This window comes from Myotis brandtii, unplaced genomic scaffold (genome assembly GCF_000412655.1).
Source record: "Myotis brandtii unplaced genomic scaffold, ASM41265v1 scaffold1503, whole genome shotgun sequence".
In the NCBI taxonomy this organism is placed as follows: Eukaryota; Metazoa; Chordata; class Mammalia; order Chiroptera; family Vespertilionidae; genus Myotis; species Myotis brandtii.
Window position 1 is genome coordinate 365,086 of NW_005355427.1, and position 8,416 is coordinate 373,501.

Here is an 8,416-nt window from a genome sequence, read left to right on the forward strand (position 1 = left end):
ATTTTTAAAAAAGCTGTGGTACATTTACACAATTCAATACTATGCAGCTGTAAAAACGAGGGAATCTATTACCCTTTGAGACAGCTTGGAGGGACCTGGAGATAATTATGCTGAGTGAAATAAGCCAGCCAGAGAAAGACAAATATTCTACAATCTCACTAATATATGGAATCTAATGAACACAATAAACTGTTGAATAAAATAGAGCCAGATGTGTAGAAATATAAAAAAGACTGACAAATCTGAGTGGGAAGGGAGGAAGGAGGGGCAGGAAGAGATTAACCACAAAATGTATATGCATATATGCATTGCCCATGAACACAAATGATAGGGTAGTGAAGTCCTGGTGTGGGGTGGGAACTGGGTGGTGGGGAAAGGGGTAAAACGCGGGGCATATTTGTAATACTCTCAAATTGAAGATAAAAAATATTTTTTTAAAAAAAGGAAAGCATAATAAAAATAACTAAATAAATAAAATGGAGGTAAAATTCACTATTTTAACCATTTCAAAATATACAAGTCTGTGGCATTTAGTACAATCACAGTGTTGTGTAACTATCACCAGTCTCTAATTCCAGACATTTTTATCACCTCAGAATGAATCCCCATACTCATTAAGCAGTCACTCCTCATTCCCCTTTCCCCTCAGCCTTTGGAAACCACTAATCTGCTTTCTGTCTCTCTAGATTTCCATATTTTGGATACTTCTTATATATATAATCATATATAAAACAATATTTGAGCACTGGCTTTTGTTTTGGTTTTGGTTTTCTTTTTTTGTATACATCTAGGAGTGGAATTATTGGATCATATGGCAGTTCTATGTTTAAATTTTGAGGAATGACCAAAGTGTTTTATACAATGGCTGTAACATCTTACTTCCCCAACAGCAATGTGTCAACAGTTTAATTTCTCCAAATCATCCCTATCACTTATTATTTTCCTTTTGTAAATTATAGCCATCCCAGAAGTTGGAAGTGGTATCTCATTGTAATTTTCATTCATATTTTTAAATGATTAATATCATTGAGCATCCTGTCATGTGCTTATTAACCATTTGTATATCTTCTTGTGGGAAAATTCTATTTGAGTCTTTTACCCAAGGTTATTTATCATTTTGTTATGTAGTTGTAAAAGTTCTTTATGTGTTTTGGATACCAGATCCAATATATGATTTGTACATATTTTCTCCCATTTTGAGGGTTGTAGTTTCACTATCTTCATAGTGTTCTTTGAGGCACAAAAGTTTTTAATTTTGATGAAGTTCAATTCATTCATTGTTTCTTGCACTTTTAATGTCATATATAAGAAACAATTGTCAAACCTGAGGTTATGAAGATTTACACCTATGCTTTTCATTTAATAGTTTTATATTTAATATTTTGAGCATTGTCAATACATTTTTCTATATGGTATGAGGTAAAGGTACATCATTCTTTTACACATTAGTATTCAATTGTCCCAGAAGCATTTGTTGAAGAAACTATTCTTACCACTCAGCATGGCTGTTGAACTAAATTAATCATAGATATATGGATTTATTTATTGAATCTCAATTATATTCCATTAATCTATATTTCTACCCCCATGATAGTACTACACTGTTTTGTATACTGTAGTTGTACAGTAAGTTTAGAACTTGGGAATGGTGAGTCCTCCAAAATTTTTTCAAGATTTTATGGGTTATTTTGAGTTGCTTTCAATTTCATATGAATTTTAGGAGTAGCTTTTCTATTTCTGCAAAAGGCCATTTGGATTTTGAATGAATCTATAGATCACTGTTGGAGTATGGTTATCTTAACAATATTAAGTCTTTGCATACATGAACACAGACATCTTTCCATTTACTTAGGTCTCATTTCATTTCTTTTAACAATGTTTTGCAGTGTATGAGTCTTGAACCTCCTTGGTTAAATTTATCCATAAGTATTTTATTTGTTTGGAATATTATTATAAATAAAATACAAGGTTGAAAAAATACATAATCAAAGCAGTGAAAAGAAAAAATAATTTAAAAGAATGAGGGTAGTTTAAGGGAACATTGGGACACCATGAAATATAATAGTATCTATATCATATGGGTACAAGAAGGAGAAGAAAGTGAGTAAGGGATAGATAATTTGTTTGAGGAAATTATGAAGAAAACATCCCTAACCTGGTGAAGGAAAAGGTCACACAAGTTCAGGAAGCCAAGGTAGCCCTAATCAATATGAACCCAAAGAGACCCACACTGAGACACATCATAAATAAACTGGCAAAGATTAAAAATAAAGAGAGAATTTTAAAGGCAGCAAGAGAAAAACAGTCACCTACAAGGGAGTTCCCATAGGACTGTAAGCTGATTTCTCATGAAAAACACTTTAGGACAGAAGAGATTGGAATGAATTATTCAAAGAAATGAAAAGCAAGGAGCTGCAACCAGGACTACTTTATCCGGCAAGAATATAATTTAAAATTGAAGGTGAAATAAACAGCTTCACTGACAAAAAAAAAAAAAGCTAAAGGGGTTTATTACCACCGAACCAGTCTGGTACTGGCATAAGAACAAGCACATAGATCAATAGAATAGAACAGAGAGACCAGAAATAAAGACAGTTTCTTCAGTACATGGTACTGGGGAAATTGTACAGGTACATGCAAAAAAAAATGAAACTGCACCACCAACTTACACAATACACAAGAATAAACTGAAATGGAAAAAAAGACTTAAATGTAAGTCGTAAGACCATAAAAAAATCCTAGGAAAAAAACGTAGGCAGCAAAATCTCAGACATATCTTATAGCAATATGTTTGCTGATATATTTCCTAGGCAAGGGGAAAGATAAACAAATGGAACTATATCAAACTAAAAACCTTATGCACAGCAAATTAAACCATCAACAAAATGAAAAAGGAACCCACTGTATGGGAGAACATATTTGCCAATGACACATCTGATAAGGGATTAATTTCCAAAATATATAAAGAACTTTACAACTCCACAACAGGAAGACAAAGGATCTAATTAAAAAATGGGCAAGGGATCTGAATAGACACTTCTCAAAAGAGAACATACAGATGGCCAAGAGACATATGAAAAAATGCTCAATGTCACTAATCATCAAAGAGATGCAAATTAAAACTACAATGAGATATCACCTCATGCCTGCCAGAATGGTTACCATCAATAATAAATCAAACAAGTGCTGGAAAGGATGTGGATAAAAGGGTGGGATTTCAGAGTGGTGCAGCCACTGTGGAAAACTGTATGGAGTTTCCTCAAAAAATTAAAAATGGAACTGCCATTTGAACCAGTGATACTACTTCTGGGAATATATCCTAAGAAACCCAAAACACCGATCAGAAAGAATGTATGCACTCCTATGTTTATAGCAACACAATTTACAATAGCTAAGATCTGGAAACAGCCTAAGTGCCCATTAGTAAATGAGTGAATAAAAAAACTGTGGTACATTTACCCAATGAAATACTACATGGCTGTAAAAAAGAAGGAACTCTTACCTTTTGCGACAGCATGGATGGACCAACCCAGAGATTATTATGCTAGGCGAAACAAGCCAGTCAAAGAAAGACACATATAATATGATCTCATTTAATAGGTGGAATCTAATGAACAAAATAAATTCATGAACAAAATAGAACCAGATGACCTACAGATGTCAGAGGGGAGGCATGTAGAGGGTACTGAATGAAAGACGGTAAAGAGATTAGCCAAAGAACATATATACATAGCCCACGGACACAAACAACAATGTGGTGATGGCCAGAGGTAGGGAGATTGTGTGGATGTGGGCAAAAGGAAGGGAGAACGGAGACATCTGTATTATTGTCATTCATAAAAAAAAATTCAAAATAAAAATGGTTTTTAAACATTTTTAAATGTTATAAATGCATTGTTTCTTTTTTCTTGTCACAGTGCTCTTTTTTAAAATTGAAACTAGTTGTTCTGTTATGAGAAATAATTATTTTTTCTAAGTAACAATGACAGGAAGAAGATCTCTTGAAGTATTCATAACTGCAAAGTCTTTAGATACAATAAAATAACAATTTAAGAAATGCATGTATTCTCTCAATGAATAAAATTAATTAAACATGAACGTTTTTTAATTTTTTTAGTTTGCTTGTTGCCAGTGTATAGGGATACAACTGATTTTACTCTGTTGATTTTGTGTTCTGTAACTTTGCTGAATATTTTGTACTAGTTATAATAGTTTCTTTGAAGATTATTAGGATTTTCCTATATAAAGAGTCATCATCTGTCAGTAAGATTAGTTTTACTTTTTTTTTCTGGCTTAGATGCCTTTTCTTTTTTTTCTCACTTAATTTTTTTGGCTAAAACTTTCAGTACAATGTTAAATAAAAGTTGTGACAGTGAGTGTCCTTCTCTTGTTCCTCTTCTTAGGGGGAGAGCTTTCACTCTTTCACTATCTATATATATAAAAAGGCAGTGACCGTAACGACCGAAACAACTGGTCAACAGAATAGCAGGCTGTATGGAGCAACCAGGTCAGCGGGGGGGGGGGGGGGGGGGGAATGTACCATGCTCCAAAACCACAATTAAACTGGAAACAGATGATATTCATCCTCTCAGGGGCATTTAGCATAAGCTAAATATACTCACAACACAGCTGACCATTTATAAGCACAGCTCCCTCGGCAACCATAGAGCTGCACCGAGGGCAGCCCATTCATGGGTCTGCAGTGAAAGTCATGAATGAAGAAGGTAGGGTGGAGGCCATGTCTGAACATCACGCAATCAACACTGCTCCAACTCACACAAATATTTAATAAAAAAAACAATTAAAAGCATTCTGTGGTCCTGTTTTCTAGTTTCCAGTTCGGTACTTGAATGAGGATCCATGTAGTTCTCTCCACTTGGCATTTTCACTGAGCAGCACTTTCTGACAAGAACTCGATAGCTCTCTACATTTCATTTTGATTTGATTTAATAAGTAAATACGGGCAGTAGGTACGGAGGGAGCAGATTCACTAGGATTCCAGCTTCTCTGAAGGAACCGTTGGTTAGGGGCAATCAGGCAGGCAAGCATGCAAGCAGTTGGGAGCCAGCAGTCCTGGATTGTGAGAGGGATGTCCCAGATTGGAGAAGGTGCAGGCTGGGATGAGAGACACACTCCTGCCCCATGCATGAATTTCATGCACCGGGCCTGTAGTTGAGTTTGATGTTAGCTATAGGCTTTTCATAAATGTCCTTTGTCATGTTGAATAAATTCTCTTCTATTCCAATTTTTTTAAGTGTTTTTATCATAAAAGCATGCTGATTTTTGCCAAATGATTTTTGGGGCATCAATTGACAAGACTATGTGATCTTTTCTCCTTTCATTTTATTAATGTGGTCTATTACACTGATAGATTTTGGTATGTTGAACTACCCTTCATTCCTGGGATAAATCATGCTTAGTCATGGAGTATAATCCTTTATAATATGCTGCTGGATTCAATTTGCTATTATTTTCTTGAGGATTTTTGAATATATATTTATAAGAGATATTGGTCTTTAGTTTTCTTGATGTCTTTATCTGGCTTTGATATCAGAGTAATGCTGGCCCCATAGAATAATTTAGGACAGCGGTTCTCAACTTGTGGGTCGCGACCCCTTTGGGGGTCAAACAACCCTTTCACAGGGGTCCCCTAAATACATCCTGCATATCAGATATTTACATTACAATTCATAACAGTAGCAAAATTACAGTTATGAAATAGCAATGAAAATAATTTTATGGTTGGGGGTCACCACAACATGAGGCAGTGTATTAAAGGGTTGCGGCATTAGGAAGGTTGAGAACCACTGATTTAGGAAATGTTTTTGCAAGATTTTGGGGATAATTGATGGTAATTCTTCTTAAAACATTTGATATAATTTATCAGTGAAACTACCTGGTTTTGCAGTTTTCTCTATTAGTAGGGTTGTGGTTTTGTTTGTTTGTTTGTTTTGTTTTGTCTGTTTATTTGTTGTTGTTTTTTAACAATTCTACCTGTTTACAAAAGTAAACTTTTTAAAATATATTTTTATTATTGATAATATTACATATATCTCCCCTTTTCTCCCCTTTCCCCTTTCCTCCCAGCCTCTGTCCACCCTCCCCCTATAGGTTTTCACTACACTATTTCCTGTGTCCATGGGCTATGTATATAAGTATATAAATTCTTTGGTTTATCTCTTCTTGTTCTCCCAATCCCACATTGAGGTGTGTCAGTCTGTTCCATGCCTCCATGCTTTGGGTCTTATTTTGTAGGTCAATATATTTTGTTCGCTTGATTCCACAAATAAGTGAGATCATGTGATATTTGTCTTCCTCAGTTTGACTAATTTCACTTAGCATTATATTTTCCAGGTTCATTCATGCTGTCCCAAAGAGTAAAAGATCCTTCATTTTTACAGCTGCATTGTATTCTATGGTGTAAATGTCCAATATCTTTTTTATAGATTCATCTACTGATGGGCACTTGGGCTGTTTCCATATCTTAACTATTGTAAATAACACTGCTATGAACATAGGGATGTACATATTGTTTCTGATTGGTGTTTGGGGTTTTTTACGACATTCCCAGAAGTGGGATCACTGGGTCAAAGGGAAGTTCCATTTTGACGTTTTTAGGAAACTCCATACTGTTTTCCACAGTGGCTGCACCAACTATTGATGATAGCCCTGACAGGGGTGAGGTGATATCTCATTGTGGTTTTAATTTGCATTTCTAAGATGATTAGTTACCTTGAGCACTTTTTTTTTTCATGTGTTGCTTGGCCATTTCTCTGTCCTCTTTGGAGAAATGTCTATTCAGGTCTTCTGCCTATTTTTAATTGGATTGTTTATCTTCTTTGTGTTGAGTTGTATGAGTACTTTATATATATTCAATATTAATCCCTTATCAGATGTATCATTGGCCAATATGTTCTCCCATTCAGTGGGTTTCCTTTTCAATTTTACATATTGTTTCTGATTGGTGTTTGGGGTTTTTTACGACATTCCCAGAAGTGGGATCACTGGGTCAAAGGGAAGTTCCATTTTGACGTTTTTAGGAAACTCCATACTGTTTTCCACAGTGGCTGCACCAACTATTCCCTTTATTTCACATCCTTTACAGCACTTATTTTTTGTTGGTTTTTGATGATAGCCATTCTGACAGGGGTGAGGTGATATCTCATTGTGGTTTTAATTTGCATTTCTAAGATGATTAGTTACCTTGAGCACTTTTTTTTTTCATGTGTTGCTTGGCCATTTCTCTGTCCTCTTTGGAGAAATGTCTATTCAGGTCTTCTGCCTATTTTTAATTGGATTGTTTATCTTCTTTGTGTTGAGTTGTATGAGTACTTTATATATATTCAATATTAATCCCTTATCAGATGTATCATTGGCCAATATGTTCTCCCATTCAGTGGGTTTCCTTTTCAATTTGATGGTGGTTTCTTTTCCTGTTCTTGCCATCTTTGTTAAATATTAATTGACCGTGATGGTGTGGTTCAATTTCTGGGTTCCCTGTTCTGATCCATTGGTCAATATGCCTATTCTTGTGCCAGTGCCAGACTGTTTTGGTCATAATGGCTTTTTATCATATTTTGAAATAAAGTATTAGGATCCCTCCAACTTTGTTCTTTCTTCTGAAGATTGTTGCAGAAATTCAGTGTCTTTTATGGTTCCATATAAATTTTTGGAATATTTTTTCTAGTTCTGTGAAGTATGTCATTGGTATTTTAATGGGGAATGCATTGAATCTGTACTACAGGCATTTTAATTATGTTATTTCTTCCAATCCATGAACATGGTATACACTTCCACTTGTTTGTATCATCCTCTATTTCTTTTTTCAGTGGCCTATAGTTTTCCAAGTATAGTCTTTTACCTCCTTGTTTAAGCTTGTTCCTAGGTATCTTTATTTTTGTTGTTGCAATGGTAAATGGTATTTCTTTTTTAGATTTTGTTTCTGAGAGTTAATTATCTATATACTAGAGGCCCAGTGCACAAAATTCGTGCACGGAGGGGGGGTTCTCTCAGCCCAGCCTGCACCCACTCCAGTCGGGGACCCCTCGGGGGATGTCCAACCACTGATTTAGGATCGGGCCTAAACCGGTGGTCGGACACCCCTCTCACAATCTGGGACCACTGGCTCCTACCCACTCACCTTCCTGACTGACTGTGATTGCCCCTAACCCCTCTGCCGGCCTGCCTAACTGCCCTCCCCTGGAGGCCTTATCTCACTCCCAACTGCTCTCCCCTGCAGGCCTGATCTCACCCCCAACTGCCCTCCTCTGCTGGCCAATTTGGTTCTGATTGGTCAGTTTCTATGCCAGTCAGTGTCAAAAGCTCCACCTCCTAGGCAGCCATTGGCTCCTCACAGTTGACCCAGATTTGGTTCTGACTGGTCAGTTTCTTTTTTTTTTGCTTTTATTTTTTTTAT